The 17441-nt window shown below is 39.1% G+C and overlaps 1 long non-coding RNA gene across 1 annotated transcript in view; it reads left to right on the forward strand.

Moving 5' to 3' along the window:
- The window catches only part of LOC138837669 (uncharacterized), a 47038-nt gene that overhangs the window by 21935 nt on the left and 7662 nt on the right, over nt 1-17441 (forward strand). The window contains exon 2 of the long non-coding RNA XR_011375399.1: nt 1842-2074. This is a non-coding gene — a long non-coding RNA (uncharacterized lncRNA). The remainder of the gene's footprint in view (nt 1-1841; nt 2075-17441) is intronic.

Below are 17441 nucleotides of genomic sequence, written 5' to 3' on the forward strand. Positions count from 1 at the left end.
TCAATGTTGTCTTGATTTGCATTTCTTTTATCCCTAGAGAAGTTGAGCATTTCTTCATGTGTCTATTGGCCGTTCTTATTTCCTCTTCAAGTTTCTCTTTAAGTCTTTAGCCCACTTATTAATGGGGCAATTGTTTCTTTGAGGATTTATTGTTGGGGATTTAATTTTTTGAGTTCTAAGTATATTTTATTTTTAATTTTTGTTCTTAATATATATTTTTTATTGTAAAGAGACTGTATAGAGTGTGTACAGTTACATGAGAAAGGTAATGAGTCCATTTTCTATAGAGCATTGTTATACCCGCCTTTGTTTTTCCCCTACCATCCCTTCCCTCCCTACCTCCTCAACTCCTCCCTCCCCTCCCACAAAGCTGTTTGTTTTCAATATACTGTCTTGTACATTTCATTGTTACAATAGTCATCCTGTATCCTTATTTCAGCATTTTGTTATTTCCTTTCCCCTCCTCAAATTAGAAAAATGTATTTCCAAGTGCAGGACACAACAGGAATCAAATACAGTGACAACAGGGGTTGTACCATGGGGGAAGAACATACCAAGAAACAAAAAAAAATTCACATAGTATATTATAAGTACATTAAAAAGAACAGCAACAAAGATAAAACCTCTTGTGTCCCTATCTTGGGGTTCATTTCTTTTAGCATCAGGTTATATAGTCATATGTACATAGCTTTTGACCTTTTTTGCTTGTCCTAGACATAAATTAGTTATTGCAGATAAGGGAAACCATGGGCCCTGTGTTTCTTTTCTTTTAAATACATTTTTATTGTAAAAATATTGTACAGAGGAGTTTCAGTTACATGAGCAAGGTAATGAGTACATTTCCTATGAAGCATTGTTGCCTCGTTGCCTCCTCCTTTGTTTTTTCCCAATCCTTCCTTCCCTCCCACCTTCACAACTACACTTCCCCACCTAAGTTGCAAAGTTCATTTTTCAACATAGTGTCTTGTATATCTCATTGTTACAATGGGTCAACCTGTATCCCTATTTAAGCATTTTTTTCCTTTCCCCTCCCCAAATTAGAGAAGTGTATATACAAGATGCAGGGCACAGTGAAAATGGGGGTTATACCATGGGGGAGGAACATTCAAAGAAACAAAAAAATCACATGGTGCATTAGAAATACGTTAGAAACAATAACAAGAAAGAATAAAACTACTTGTGCCCCTATCTTAGGGTTCATTTTGCTTAACATCCATCTTATATGGTCATATGTACATAGCTTTTGACCTTTTCTGCTTGTCCTAGACTTATACTAGTTATTGAAGATAAGGTAAGTCATGGGACCTATGTTTCTTTGAGTCTGGCTTACTTCACTTAATATAATTTTTTCCAACTCTTTCCATTTCCTAACAAATGGGGCAATGTCAACTGCTGCTTTGTGTAACTAGAGGACAGCTTTGGCTTTTTCCAAGCAACTTTGGAAAGCCTGGATTCTGGGTCAGGAGCCTCACTCAGTGATGCTGAAATTGCAAACAGTGGGATTGAGTTAGCAATCCTCAGAGAAATGGCAGCAGGGAGTCACCTGTTTGTTTGTTTTTTTCTCTCCCATTCCTCAGGCTGGTGCTTTGATCCATGCCAACTTTCAGAATAAGGCAGAGGACACTGTAAACTGAAATAGGAAACTTCAACTCTTATCATTTTATTTTTCCATGTTATTGCACTCTTCTCTGTCCAGGCTGTGTTCTGACAAGCCAAAGCTTTTTGGCAATTCAGTTGAAAAATAAACTTAAGCAAATGAATATGATTATAGGGATCTAGCCTACTAGGATTACTCTATTAGGGGACTTGTTTAGACAAAACCTATTTTCTCATTCCTGCAGCTGACAAAATTGTTGGAAAATCACTCATGTTTGAAAGCAGAGTGCAGTAAAGTGCTATATTGTATCACTGGCTTCATCAAAAGGAAAGTAAACAAACAAACCACAAGCAACAACGTTCAGCCTGAAAATGACTGGTCAGAGGTTTATTTAAAAAGAATATCTAGCAATATCAGTCTGGCAGCTTGATTCCAGAGGCCGAAGAGAAACCTGAAATAAAAAATTCACAAAGAACAGTAAGTAGGCCATAATTACTGAATCTTGACTCTGTGATTGAATCAACACATTTCCAAACAATAGTTTTGAGAAATATAAATTGGCCATTCATTTCTTAATGATCATGTTAAATCTGATAGTCTCCAGTTGGAATTCGGTACAGTAATGTTTTCCTTGATTGGTTAAAAACAAAAAGAGGAGGGAGGGAGTAACAAGTTCAACAAGAAATGTACTTACTACCTTACTTATGTAACTCTAACCCCTCTGTACACAGTAAAATTTTAAAAATTAGCTATCAGAAGTCCTCTTGGTAAAAAAGAACTACTTAACAGTAGGTAATAATGCCTTTTTGGAAACATTTTATACAAAATGAGTCACACTGCTCAGCATTGACCAGGAGATCAGGAGGTGACAAGATCCATAAGACTTAAGGAAAGGTCAGATTGCTGGATGTCTTTGTCTCTCTCTGCCTATTAATCTGATTATTAGAAGCCCATCACTGGTTTCCCATTTGGGGTGGAATGATCTGAGCTCTTTACCATTATCTAAAAGCTTTCAATCTTCCCTCTCACATTCCCATTTCATGCTACTTTTCTCCTGGCTCACTAAACTCCAAACATATTCTTTTCTTTGTGTCCTTGACACGATCCCAGCTTGTCTCTGTGTCATGTCTATGCATCTGCTATTTCTTCTATTATATAAAAAGTCCTCCTCTAGTTATCTTATGAAAACTATACTCTCCATCCAACGTTTCCTTCCTCCGGTGTATTTTACCTAAGCTGATTTTCTTCATAGCTTGTTCTCATCTTTGAGTATAATGGTATTGCTTTTTTTTCCCTGGGCTATCTTTTTATGCTAAAATGTAAGCAAGCGCTTTACCGTGGTTACCCCAAGTATCTACATAGCACAGTTGTTGACATCTGCTGGATATCCAATACATATTTTTGAATAAGTGAATAAGCAAACTTTATGACTCTTTCCTGGGTTTTTGCTTCTTTCTCATGCAACAACAGCATTTAAAAAAGGTCTTCGTGTAGACTTTCCCCTTTTTCCTTGCATAATTTTTTTTTTTTGCATTCCTGGATCCTCGAGTCTGTTATTTTCAGTCTTGACAGAAGCGTTATTTTATGTCACCTGCTCCAATATGCCAGTGTTGACTTCTGAAACTCACACAGGTACAGAACTGTGTTGGCTGTTTGCCTTCTGTGCCTCCCTGCTCTAATAAAACACAACCTGAGGAGCTTTCCCAGTTATTTATTTTGCCTCCTTTCATATCTAGGGTAACTCCTACAATCCATTTCAGTCTGGAGGGACCATTGGAAACCTGTTTCCTGCACCTGGTAGTGCTTAGGCTGTACATCAGATTAGAGTATGACACCCTTAGTGCAGTGTAAACAGGATATGCATTTTGGGTATCGATTTCTATAATGGTGACAGTTTATCTGTTCCCTTTGGAGGTAGGGCTGCTGACTTTGGCAAAAGAGGCCTTGTTTGTCTTTAGTTCAAAATAAATTGATCAGTAAGGGCAATCACCTTACAATGCTAGGCTAGTGCTCAGATACACACCTAGGCTTTATTATCCTTTTATGTAGAATAAATTGTAAAGAACAAAATCACAAACTGTTCCATGAATTTTTTTTTTTTGCAGACCTGACTAGGGATCAAAAGAGGTGCAGTGATTCAATGAAGTATCTCCCTGAGTGAGGGTGATCCACTTTCTCATACCTTTTCTCAATAATTCTGTGAGAAGGCAATGTAATTAATATTATACTTTTCCACTCTACTCTTCCTTCCTTCCTTCCTTCCCTTCTTCGTCTCCTTCCTCTTCTTCTTCTTCTCTCTCTCTCTCCCTCTCTCTCTCTTTTTTTTTTGGTTGGTCATAGGGCTTGAACTCTGGGCTTGGGCACTGTCCCTGAGCTCTTCAGCTCAAAGCAAGTGCTCTACTGCTTAAGCCACAGCACCACTTCCGGTTTTCTTGTGGTTTATTGGAGATAAGAGTCTTCCTGCTGGCTTTGAACCGTGAATCTCAGATCTCAGCCTCCTGAGTAGCTAGGATTACAGCAGTGAGCCACCGGTGCTCTGCTCTCTCTCTCTCTCTCTCTCTCTCTCTCTCTCTCTCTCTCTCTCTCTCTCTCTCTCTCTCTCTCTCTCTCATCTTTTCATTTTGTTCATCATTGACACAGAATCCCGTGGCAGCCAATCACATTTGAAATAAAGGCAAGGAGTGCCCTGTGGTGCCTTCAGAGCAGCAGACACCAAGTTGGGATGGGATGCATAAGCAATTTTATTGAGTGAAATGTTTAGAAAGAAGTGGCAAAGAGAGAAGTGGTAGACTGATCTGGAACATGTGGGAGGGAGAGGAGAGAAAGAGAGCAAGGAGGAGGAGTAGGAATAGGGGGGAGGAGGAGGAAGGAGCAGAAGGAGGAGGAGGAAGAGAAGGGTAGGAAGTGCCTTAGACATCGTAAAATTCGGACAAACTTTTAGGCCAGTGAAAGGAGACTGAATAAACTTGTTGAACCCTTTAGAATAGGACTTTAGAATGTAAAGTGTGGCCCACGGGACAAATCCAGCCTGCATAAGTTATTGTAAATGGTGTTTTATTGTGTTACGATCACATTCATCCATTTGTATGTCCTATAGCTGCTCTCATGCTGAAGTGTTGGAAGTGAGGACTTATAAGGTAGAAGATATGGCCAGAAAACACTACAATATTTATTATCTGGCTCTTTAAAGAAAATGTTTACTGATCCCTCCTTTATAATAATTCTGTGTTAATCAGTCATGGCTGTTCTTCTGCCTCAACCATATTCTGTACCTCCACATTGTCCTGTGATGAGAACGGCCATCAGAAAATCTTTTCTTGATGTAACTGCCCCTGATTCAAAAGCGTGGCACTGAGAGCCTTGTAATGAGCAATGTTCCTTATAACAAGTTCTTTTAGAGGGAGATTTGTGGTGGGGGTGAGCCACCTCAACGCTGCCACATAGTAAATCTTAAATAGACATTAACTAAATATTTTGTTTGGAATTGAACTTTCCAAACTACTGGGCTGATAATACGAATATAGAGACTAAAGTCTGAATAAAATTGAGTATTGTCTGGTCTTTCCTATCCAGCCTACCAGGTGATAGTCTCTTCTTAGAAAAGGGTAAATTAATAGACTGTTTTATAAAGTAATTTCTTGTAAGACTACATAGCAAAGACTGCTAAGATTTCACATGATCACCTCGGTCTTAGATAAAGCTGAGTTACACAGGAGGGTACATGATGGGGAAAGCACTGGGTCATTGGATTACCTGGTTTGAGTCTGGTATTGGCTATTAACTACATGTGCTACCTCAGTGAATCAAATCAATCCTCTGGGCTTCTGGAGATCCTTTTGTGGGGCTGTTAATTCCTTCTGCAATAAGGCTATCTACTATGTAGAAAAACTAATAAAAGGGTTGAGTTGAGTCAGTGGCTTGGCTTTTTCACACTACTGGAGGAGTAAAGATGACTCAGAATGATTTAGAGATGTTCTCCAACTGGTGTGGATGTGGGTGTATATATAAATATATATACATATATATACACACACATATATATATATATATATATAAATACACACATATACACATGCTTCTTTACTTTTCTTTTCCTTTATCTCTCTCTCCCTTCCTCCCTCCCTCTCTCCCTTTCTTCCTTCCTTCCTTCCTTCTTCCCTCCCTTCCTTTCTTCCTTCCATACCTCCTTCCTTCCTTCCTTCCTTCCTTCCTTCCTTCCTTCCTTCCTTCCTTCCTTCCTTCCTTCCTTTCTTCTTCTTCTTCTTTTTTTTTAGATTTTGAATCTTCCAGTGACACAACTTGTTCTTTTAAATTTCAGATTAGGCAAAATCCTATTTATGGGAATGTTCAAAGAACTGATGCTGTGGTCCACCAAATGGGAGCAACCAATGAAACATATGATGGTGGTAGAGTCCCAAGGAGCCTGGATGACTTTCATATTCAAGCTGAGAGACTTTCTTTCTTGCTAATCTAATGAGATTGGCTTCCCCTTGTTACAGGGAAAATGAGAACACTTGCTGATTCTCTCTGTCTGTCTGTCTGTCTGTCTATATAAAAAACTCAACACCTAGGCAGCTCAGGGCACCCCTCTACCTATATACAATGCAGGCACCCAGGTTTTAGCTATGTTTGCTACAGATAACAAACTTGCTGCAACTTCTACGATAGCTCTGTGCTAGCAGTAGCAAATCCCAGATATTCCTAGAAGGCTGGGAGAGATTCATAGGCCAGGAGGACCATTCTTCCAGTAATAATATATATAATAATGAGACACAGAAAATGAAAATTTAGCATGCACAACTGTATTTGAATTTCAGGTAAACAATGATAAAATTTTCATATACCTCATGTGATGTTTGTCTTGTATTGAAGCCCTGCTGATTACATGAGTCCAATTTCCTAACAAGTTAACAAATAGAGGAGATTTTTAGTACCATAATGGTTAAAGAGTACCAATGGACCTTAGATCAGAGTGTCCATTGTCAGTGAATTCTTTCCTCATCCTCTGGCAGCCAAGGATCACTTTTGAAAGTGGTAAAGTAGGACCTACAGAGCTTACTCTACCTTCAGAATTACCCAAGTATACTTGCTGAAACTCTTGAGATCAGTTGCAATGACTGAGCTGACTCAGACTCATATCACACATTGGGGTAATTGAGTTTTTCAGGTCTGAAGCTGAGGTGGAAATCTATATTATGGTTGAGCCAAAAACACATTGTTTTATTTTATGGGAATATAAAATTTCCTGGAAATGTACATCTTCTTTAGCAGATTTTTTCCCCCTATCCCACTCAACTTAGAAAATTTGAAACTTTTTGTAGTTGCTTCATAGCAATGATGAAGAACTTTATCCCAGGACTACTCTTTAGCCAGTGAATGGACATGGATGATAATGTGCAAAATCACTACCGTGACCCTTTCCTTCTGTTCTGAGAGAGGACATTCTAGCAAAACACAATAAAACAAAACCAGAACTTTCCACCTGGAACACAATATCATCAAGCTTCTTTTTAAATACCTTTTTCTATTCTTGTTCATTGTAAGCCTATGCTTATGCTAGCATAATTTTGACAAGCTTCAAAATATCTGCAGCTATAATTGTAGGATTCCTCCCTTAATAAAACTTGATTTTGATTTACATTGGGAGGTGGAAAATTGCTAGACTTAAAGAATCATTATGAACACACTACCAAAAATAGACCGACTGAACAGAATTCCATCACTTAAGATGTACAAAGATATTAGCTAGAAAGTTCACCTTCACAAGGTTAGAAGCGACTAGAGAAAGTCTATGAAGTAGTTTGACATCTTTAGCCCCCTTTCCCACATGATTTCTATTCTTTTTATCCAATAAATCTTGGTCTGTGGCCCAGTCTTTTCCAACTCCCTGTCCCTTTATTGGCATGCAATTAGCCTCAACATTGATCCACACTGTGCTTAATGTGGAGACTAATTTCCCATTTCTCATCATCCATTGCTTAAAAAGTCCATATTCTCAGCTCATCCTACCCTTCTTCCCCACTAAAAAATCTCTGTAGCTTTCTCAGCAAGGGCCCAGGGTATTACTTCTACCTTGTTATATCATGCCATCTTCTAGCTTCTGTCTTGCATGTGTTTGAGCTATCCTTTGCTGCATAAAGAACCACTCAGACTTAGCACTGTCAAACAACAGCTTCTCTATCACATTCAGGCTCAGATAAGTATTCAACATCAGCTTGGCACTAGGTTGCTGTGTTGGCTGATGATTTCAAATATCGGATGGTTGCTGCCCACACCATGCAAATTGGTAAAAATTTTATTTCTGTGTACATATATTAGGTTATCAAACTTTTGTCACACCATGCATCTTGATGACTTGATGAAACCCTTCTGTCCCTTTTAAAAATCAGTTCAGTTATCAGCCAGACACTTTGTGGCTTCTGTCTGTAATCCTAGCTACTCAAGAGGCAGAGATCTGAAGATCATGGTTCAAAGCCAGCCCAGGCAGGAAAGGTTGTAAGACACCAAAATGCCAGAAGTGGAGGTGTAGCTCAAGTGGTAGAGCACTGGCCTTGAGCCAAAAACCTCAAGGACAGTGCCCAGGTCCTGAGTTCAAGTCCCAGGATCAACATAGACACAGACAGACAGACGGACAGATGGACACACACACACACACACACACACACACACACACACACACACACACACACACAGCCCAGTTCAATTTTCTACCTTGGGGCTCCCAACATTCTTCTCTCTGTTATATTCCAAGATGCATTACAGTATAGCTATTTGGTGTTTAATTTTCCTCTTTGATTTTGGGCTCCACTCCAGGATCCTTAAGTGGAGCTTGTTTTTATTTGGTCAACTCTGCATTGTGTGCCTGTCACAGAGTAGTCACCACAGGAGAAAGAGATCTTGAACCTCAAATAATGTTCTCAGTTTTGTCTTTCCATAATTAAATATGCTTCTTTATAAGTAAAATTTGAATCCAGTATTTTTTAAAATTGTTTTATTGTAAAGATACTGCACAGAGGGGTTACAATTATATGAGTAAGGTAATGAGTATATTTCCTATTGAGCATTGTTACCTCCTCCTTTGTTTTCCCCTACTATCCCTTTCCTCCCCCCAACCCTGACCTCCCCCACCTCCGTTGTAAAGTTCATTTTCAACATAGTGTCTTGTATGTCTCATTGTTACAATGGGTCACTCTATATCCTTGAATCCAGTATTTTTAAACTCTGTGAACTCTTATAACATCTTTCTATTCCAGAGAATTGATCACAAATTTATTATTTTCCTTTTCTATTGCAGGTAATATTAAACTGTCCCTTTTCTTTGCTACAGTATAGATACAGTTTGAAATGCTCTCCTTAAAGTTCAGGTACTGGAAGTTTGGTCCCCAGTGTGGTAGCACTGAGATCATGGGAACTTTAAGAGGTGAAACCTGATGGTGGGCGATTGGGTTGCTGGGGCACTGCACTCAGAAAAGATAAATGTATTTCTTGTGCTAGTTCATGTGAGAGTGCCTAACAGAAAAAGCCAGCATGATCTTTGAATCCTCCTTGCTTCCAGTCATTCCACATGACTGCCCTCTTCCTGTCACATGACTGCCCTCTTCCTGTCAGTCACATGTGCCCCCACAATGATGCCATCCTTCATGCTGTGACCAGCCACAAGAGGCCCACCTGAAGAAAGCTGAGGAGATGGGGGCTTCCTAATCTTCACTTTCAAGCACAAAAACTGTGAAATAAGAACTACTTTTCTTCTACCCAGCCCTGAGTGTTTGTGATAATGACAGAAAATAGACTAAACACCCTTTAAAATGATAGACCACAAGCTCCAGGAGGATAGCATGCTTTTCCAAGAGTTTAGCAATAGCCTAGAACTCTGCTCAAGAAGTAGTTATCAAATGTATAATAGACAATCCTTTTAGAAAATCATTTAAGCAAACTGCTTTACTCACCTTTTATTTTCACTAAATAGTCTTGTATTATTTTCTCTACAGAGGTTCTATTCTATTTCTTTTTATAGATGAGGAAATCAGGGATTAGAAAGGTTAAGTAGTTTACTAGATAATTGCTAAGTAATAAGGAAACGATTTGAATCTAGACTAGCCAAGGTCACAAAGTTACTATTTATGCACCCAGCTTCAGTACCTCCTTGGGTAAATGAGTGGCAATAACAAACAAACACACAAATAAATACACTGTAAGTCTCTCTGGATTGTAGCTTCTCAGTTCATCCACACAATCCATTGCTGCTTGTACATCCTGCCTTCTAACTTACTTACCTGAAGGAATGAGCTCATTAAGTTCAAGGAATGACAAGAAATAAGTGTGGTTAGAATTCTGAGAACCACAGAAAGGCCTGTTAAAGATGAGGTTGAAGAGTGGAATGGAGGTCTGAACACTTGGGGCTTTAGAGAGAAACTTGGGTTTTCTGTTAGGTGAAACTTAAAAGTGATGGGAGAAATTGTGACTGGATCAGTTTGGATTTAAACATTTTGGCAGCTGCCCCAGATAATGTGAGCAGAGGCAAGGGAGACTCTTAAAGTAATTAGGACAAGAAAGAGGGGCTGTAGCATTTTGAGACAACAGTAGAGCTCCTGAGAAGTGGGTGGACTGGAGATACGCTGGAAGGTTGCGGTCCTTGGTAACTAGTTGTGGAATGAATGCACACATAGCAAGTGTGAATCTGTACGTTAATTGGTATGTAGCGAATGTCTAGTAGATGGTGGATCCTGTTGCTGTCGTCATCTCTTCCAACTTCTAAAGATATGAAAACACCATAGCAATAGTCCTGAATGATCAGATCCCTCCCCTCCCCTTTCTCTTAGGCCCCTGCCTCTCACTGTATAGTGCTACTTGCTGATGGTGATATCCAAGCTGTCTCATTCAGTATTGCTTTCTTATTTTTCATCTATGGATGCATCTCTGCAGCCTTTGACTTCTTACTTTTTGAAATGTCTTGACAATGAGGATGTTATACTCTCGAAGCCTCCCGGCACATCTCTTGAGGCTGTCTTTGTGTAACATCTTTCTCTGCTCCTGCCCCCTCGGTGTAGAGGTTGCCAAAGAATCTGATCTCAAGACCTTCCATCTCTTAGGTCAGATTCAGAAGGTCAAATTCTCATCTTTGGCTGCATTGCAAGGTTAGCTCTTCATTTCCAGTGGGTACTTTTTTCTTCTCAAGTTATGACTTAAAACTAGAAAAAGCGAAGGGAATTTCACCCACACCTAAATCCTTTAATTTCCTGCCTGAGACCATAAAACATATGTCCTTGGAAATCTAGGGATACATACAAAACGCAATTTGTAAAGGAGAAGATTCTTATAGAAAACGCATTTTTTTAATTGAGGAAATTAAGAACAGTTTTGAATCTGGCCTACAATATTCATTCCTAAAATTAATCTTCCATATAATATTTTGCTAGCATATTATTTGAAGTTCATTTTTATCTCTTAAATAATTCATGTATCACTGACTAGCAAAACAAAATATTTTTCTTGAAGCCTACATCTACATTTCTTAACTCAGCTCTCAATTCTAATTACTACATCCAATTTCTATTTCTTGATGGGAAGAGGAATTCTACATAGAACTGAACAACAGGTAATAGACTTCATTAAATAGGGATGACTGAGCAGAGCTTACCAAATCCAATTTCCTTCCTGAGTTAGACTTGAATAAACTATTGGGTAGGCAAAAGTCTATTCACAGACTTGTCAGCCTGCCTTTCCTCTTCCATAGTTCCCATGCTCTGAAGCGCTCTAGGAAACAGAAAGAGTAAGGAAGAGAAATACTTCTTGTTTGATCCTGACACAGGTCTGTTTTTCTTCAAACTGTTTTTTTTTTTCTTAAGCTAAGTGAAGAAGGGAAAGAAATGGGCTGTTTGAGTGGCCTCCCTATTTTCCAAGTACGTGTTTGCATTATTATTTTCTGTAAATTAAAATTTTAAATTAAATTTTACGTTGTATTATTTCAGATCTCCCCATTCTCATTCTTACTCTTTTATTCTTATTACCAGCTTTCCCCGCCCCCTGCTCTGAGTACTGTGATCCACTGCATAGTAGATTGAATATTCAACCTGGTATTCTTCCTGGCTGTCATGGACTATAAAATAGTTCCCTTTTATATGTGGGATTATTTTCAATCTGGTAACTTGCAGGCAACATTAAACTGAAAACATCAAATAAAAATGTTCAGAAATAAGCAATTCACGAATTTTAACTTATGCACTGTTCTGAGTAGCATGTGAAGTCACATACTCTCTCATGTGGTCCCATCTGGGAGATGGCTCACCCCTTCACCAGTGTATATATTTGGTGCACATTACCTGTCTGTGAGTCACTTAGTAGCTATTTCAATTTTAAGACTTTCCTGGCATTGTAGGGCTTGTATTTAAGTGACTCTTATTTTACTTTCCGATGACCCAAAACACAGAAACAGTGAGACTGGCAAGTTGGATATGCCAAAGAGAGGTTGTAAAATGTTTCCTTGAAGTGAAAACACTTTCTTTGTCTGTACGAACCTGCCTTAGTTCACTTAACATTACCTTTCCCCTAGGTCCTTCCTTTTCATTGCAAATGATGCAATATCCTTCTTTTTAATGGATGAGTAAAATTCTATTGTGTATATATATGCTAATTTTTCTTCTTCTAGGTTGCCTTTTCACATCACATCTTCTGTTTATTAACTGTTTGTCTGTTCCCTCTTGGGGTTAGTGGGTTTTTTTTCCTGTTGATTGCTTGGGTTTCTTGACGGTTTGAGGCCTTGCAGATATCTCCCAAATTCATTATGCATGTCTCTGTTAACTCTCCCTGTGACATCTTCTGTTGAACAAGAATCTTTAATTTGTATGAATTCAGATTCTTATTTCTGGTCTTATATTTTATGCCTCTGGGATAAAGAACTTATTAAAATCATGTTTTTATAACAATAATAAAAGGGATGGAGAAAATGTTTTTGATAGTTTTATGTCAAGCAACAAACAATGTATCTAGGGCTGACTAGGAATCTCTTCTAATGGCCCTAAGGCCACTCCATTATTATGAATAACTGCAAATTTCTGTAGACCAAAGTGGAGAATGGAAATTGCTTGTGGCATGCATTCTAAAGCATGTTCTCTCCTAAGTAGAGATGGCCTTTTCAAGAAATAATCTTATTCCCACAAAGCTGTAGCTATTTGGTACAGGATTACCTGGAAAAGAAGATTGAATCTGAAGAATAGAAATTGTATATATTTTACTAAAAGTACTGTTTGGTAGCTTTATTTTTAAGTACAAAATTAAAAATGTACAATTTATCTTATCCCTTGTAATGTTCCTGATCCAAAAGACCTGGTATGTGTTTTGGAAGATAAAGGCAATCCCCATCTTTATCAAGATAATACTTCTCCCATTTCTTCTTTTCTCAATAATACTAATATCAGCTAGAAACTAATGCCTTGTTGGTGGAGCAAGTCCCTCCATTTTACACTAACTTTTATAGAGAAAGATATATTATGAATGTCTCTGCTAATAAAAGAGCAGAGATATAAATTAGATATTGAAAACAGCCTTTTTCCCAGAGTGCTTCAGAACAAATCAGCAAGTCACAAATCTATAATAAACTTGGCTTGGAAAAAACAAACAAACAAGTCTCCATACTTAAATTCCCCTTGTGATAAATACTCAGATATGTGAAATGGGTATCTTTCTTTTCTTAAAATTTTTAATGTATATTTTTCATTGTAAAAAAATACTGCACAGAGGGGTTACAGTTACATGAGCAAGCTAATGAGTCCATTTCCTATGGAGCATGGTTACACCCTCCTTTATTTTTCCCCTACCATCCCTTTCCTCCCCACCTCCCCAACTCCTCCTTCTCCCCTCCTACCCCCAGCCCCCAACCCCGCTCACAAAGTTGTAAAATTCATTTTCAACATAGTGTTTTGTACATCTCATTGTTACAATAGTCATCCTGTATCCTTATTTCAGCATTTTGTTATTTCCCTTCCCCTCCCCAAATTAGAAAAATGTATATACAAGATGCAGGACACAACAGGAATCAAATACAGTGACAACAGGGGTTGTACCATGGGGGAAGAACATACCAAGAAACAAAAACTCACATAGTACATTATAAGTACATTAAAAAGAACACAGCAACAAAGATAAAACCTCTTGGATCCCTATTTTGGTGTTCATTTCACTTACCATCAGCTTATATGGTCATATGAACATAGCTTTTGACCTTTTCTGCTTGTCCTAGACATATACTAGTTATTGCAGATAAGGGAAACAAACCATGGGACCTATATTTCTTTGAGTCTGGCTTACTTCATTTAATAAAAGTTTTTGAAATGGATATCTTTCATAGCAGCTATTTCAAATAAGCCCCAAGGTGGGTAGATCCATTTTCTCTCACAATTTTTGAATGTGAATCAATACTGGAGACTTACTGGCCAGCCTGTTGTCCTGTCTCTGAATTATGCACCTCATCTCCAAATGAGGCCTAGAGTAATGCAAGAGGTAATCGATAGAAGAGCTTGATCAATGTTCAATGGAGGAAGGAAAGTCTAATGAACAAAATACAGGACTGGGAGCTGAGCCAGATCCGAATTCCAATCTTCTGTTTAGCCTTGTAAGCAGAAGCCTAACTAGGTGATTTCATTCCTGGAGTTCATTCATATACTGCATTTGGCACCACAGACTCCTATGAGCTCCAAGGAGGAGCAAGGGACCAACAGAGAAAGACATGGCAGCAGTAACAGAAGCAAAATGAGGACAAGTCTTGTGTTTTTCATCCTTTATCTTGGCTCGTGTGTGTGAGAGTGTGTGTGTGTGTGTGTGTGTGTGTGTGGTGTGTGTTAGTGCATGGACAATGCATGGCATTTCTCTCCTTCAGTTTCTCTGTTTACTGACTCTGTTTCTAACATTTAATACTTGCTATGTGTTTAGTCACCACCTATTTAACCTGTTCCACTCTCTGTAGCGGAATTGTGCTGGTGACCAGGAACTCAGTGATGGATAAAACAGGGGAAGACTTTAACCTTCAGTCCTTCTGGAATCCATTAGATTAATATTTCGTTTGTTTTATTTGTTTATTTATATTTGCTGGTCCTGTGTCTTGAACTCAGGGCTTGGACACTGTCTCTGAGCCTCCTTGTGCTTAAGGCTAGTTAGTGCTCTACTACTTGAGCCACAGTGCCACTTTTTCTGAGTGGTTTATTGGAGATAAGAGTCTCATGGACTTTCCAGCATGTGCTGGCTTTGAACTGTGATCCTGAGTAGCTAGGATTACAGGTGTGAGCCACCAGCACCTGGCCTGGTTTTGTTTATTTTTTACTAGACATTTTTAAGGATGCAAAAAAGATAAGGGAAATTGTACAATAAGTCCTAATGTATCTGTTATTCTACTTCAAACATTGTCACCATATAGTCGATCTTGTTTCATACCCACAGTTACTGTCTTCTGGGCTGTCCTTCATGGCATGCATATATACTCTAGATGACAGTGAAGCAAACCTCAGGCTTCACACCAAAGCTGAAGGACAGTGTTGGTTTCCTCACACAGACTATGGAATGAGGACTCCTGTCTTGCCAGTGTTCCCCTGCTGGAGTTGTAGCATGAGTGTTAGACCTCAGGCATTGCAGAGGGCTGCTAAAGACATCTCAGTCACATCAGGGTCCTAGAACAGAAGCTCACTTACCCCTAATGCTTTGCGTTTAGAAATCACTGTATCTCCAAAAACATCATGAGCAAAGAAAAAAAAAACTGTCTGAGCATAGGGCAAAATGACCTTGAGTTGGAGGGTTGCTTTGAATGACCAGTTGTTCATGGTTCCTCTTGAACTTCCAGCAATTTCTCAGGTCCCAAACTAAAGACTCAAAATCCATCTTGACCTGATGTTTCATGAACAACAACTAAGGTCTGGGAGAAAAGACTCGCACAAGTATAAGAAAGCGACAATGAAAGAAGGCAATACAAAGAAATGAATTATGTAACTATAGCAAATAAACTGAACGAATGCAAAATATCAACAATAAGAGAAATTATGTAGAGGAGAAAGATACACTCTGGAGTATATTTGACAGTTGCATTGTTTCTGTGATATCTTGTTTTGAACCCAAACCTACTCTAAAAAGTCTTTCATAAAATGGTCTCCCTCCCTCCTCCTCCTCCTCCTCCTCCCTCCTCCTCCTCCTCCCTCCCCTCCCCCTCCTCCTCCTCCTCCTCCCCCCTCCTCCCCCCTCCTCCCCCCTCCTCCCCCCTCCTCCTCCTCCCCCCTCCTCCCCCCTCCTCCCCCCTCCTCCTCCTCCCCCCCTCCCCCCCTCCTCCCCCCCTCCTCCCCCCTCCTCCTCTTCCCCCCCCTCCTCCACCCTCCTCCTCCTCCTCCCCCCCCCCTCCTCCTCCCTGAGCTTCTTTTGCTATAGGGCTAGCACTTTACTACTTGAGCCACAGTGCCACTTTTTTCCCCCCTGTTTATGTGGTACTGAGGAACTAAACTTATGGATTCATGCATACTAGGCAAGCACTCTACCACTAAGCCAGCTTCCCAGCTCTGGATGCTTCTTCAGATAATAGTGAATGGTGATTTGAGGCAACTTGACCCAGGCTGGTAGAAGGTAAAGATTGGGAAAACTTTCATGCTTAGGTATCATAGGGAAGATCTCTCAAAAACCTGCTTATTTCTCACTTGCAAAACACTGCAAAGCCTGAATAAGGTTCAAATATGTGGGAGCACTTGGTTGTGGGAAAACATTCATTTGATGATTGGCCTGGACCTTCATCTTGGGCCTGTGCTTCTCTCTCATTTTCTGTTTCCTGCATGTATTTCCTACAAAGTCAGTCTTCTGTGTTGCTAGAAACTCATTGTATTGGGTTCTGGGCTATGTCTAAATTTCCGTTTCTTGTTTTCATTTTGTCATGACCAAGATACTCCAGAGATTAGATCATTCTAAGGAGTGACTTTAAGGCACACCTGCTAGTTCCTCCTATAGTCATATTTGCATATATTATTGTGGATGATGGTAGTAGCCAAGGTGAGCAATTGGGAGAACAGTGTTGATTTCCAAGCATGCTCACCTTCTTGTATTTTCATCAGTATGACAGTTATGTGCCTCATTCGGTTTCCATTTTTCTTATTAGGTAATAATGTCAGCTTCAGAGATTTGGGGGGAGATAGAACAAGGAACTGAAATATTTAAATTAAAACACAAGAAATAACAGAAGCTATAATCTCCAAAGTAGCTAGATATTAATTTTTGTTATCTCCATGACCTAAGAAGAGATCATGAATGATACTGAGTAGTTATGGTGTGGTTTATTTTTACTTAGTTTTGAGATCCATTGATATGAACAGATTTTAAAGCCACCAGACAAAACTTTGACATATTGATGTGGTTTTACAGCTCTGTGTAGTCAGTGCTTAATAATGGAGCACTTCTGCTCAATTGATAAAGCATAAAAAGATCTCCCTCTACATAGAGCCTTTAAGAACCGTGAGGATCAAGCTACAGTTTATTGTGTGTGTGCCTTATAATTCAGTTGTACTCCAGAAGGTTTAAACTGTGGGGAATTGGTAGGACTATAAAACAGTAAGTCAGTCCCTTTTTCTTTACCAGTTTTGAGAAACATGTACAAGAATTCAAGACTAAAAAAAATCACAAGAGAAAAATTAAGCTCACATGTTTGCTAAAGTAAGAAAGACCCCAAGGTATAATTTAAGAGAAACAAAAGCATAATGTTTAAGAATATACAAATTTTAGAAAATTGTTTCCAGGTGTTCTAAGTAAGATGAAATGCTATTTCTAGACATTAACCCACAGGAGTTGCTGTTTGTTTGCAAGATGTCTGAGCATGCACACAGAGTGTGTG

The sequence above is a fragment of the Dipodomys merriami genome, unplaced genomic scaffold (assembly GCF_024711535.1).
Source record: "Dipodomys merriami isolate MVZ:Mamm:240054 unplaced genomic scaffold, mDipMer1.0.p SCAF_10, whole genome shotgun sequence".
Taxonomy (NCBI): domain Eukaryota; kingdom Metazoa; phylum Chordata; class Mammalia; order Rodentia; family Heteromyidae; genus Dipodomys; species Dipodomys merriami.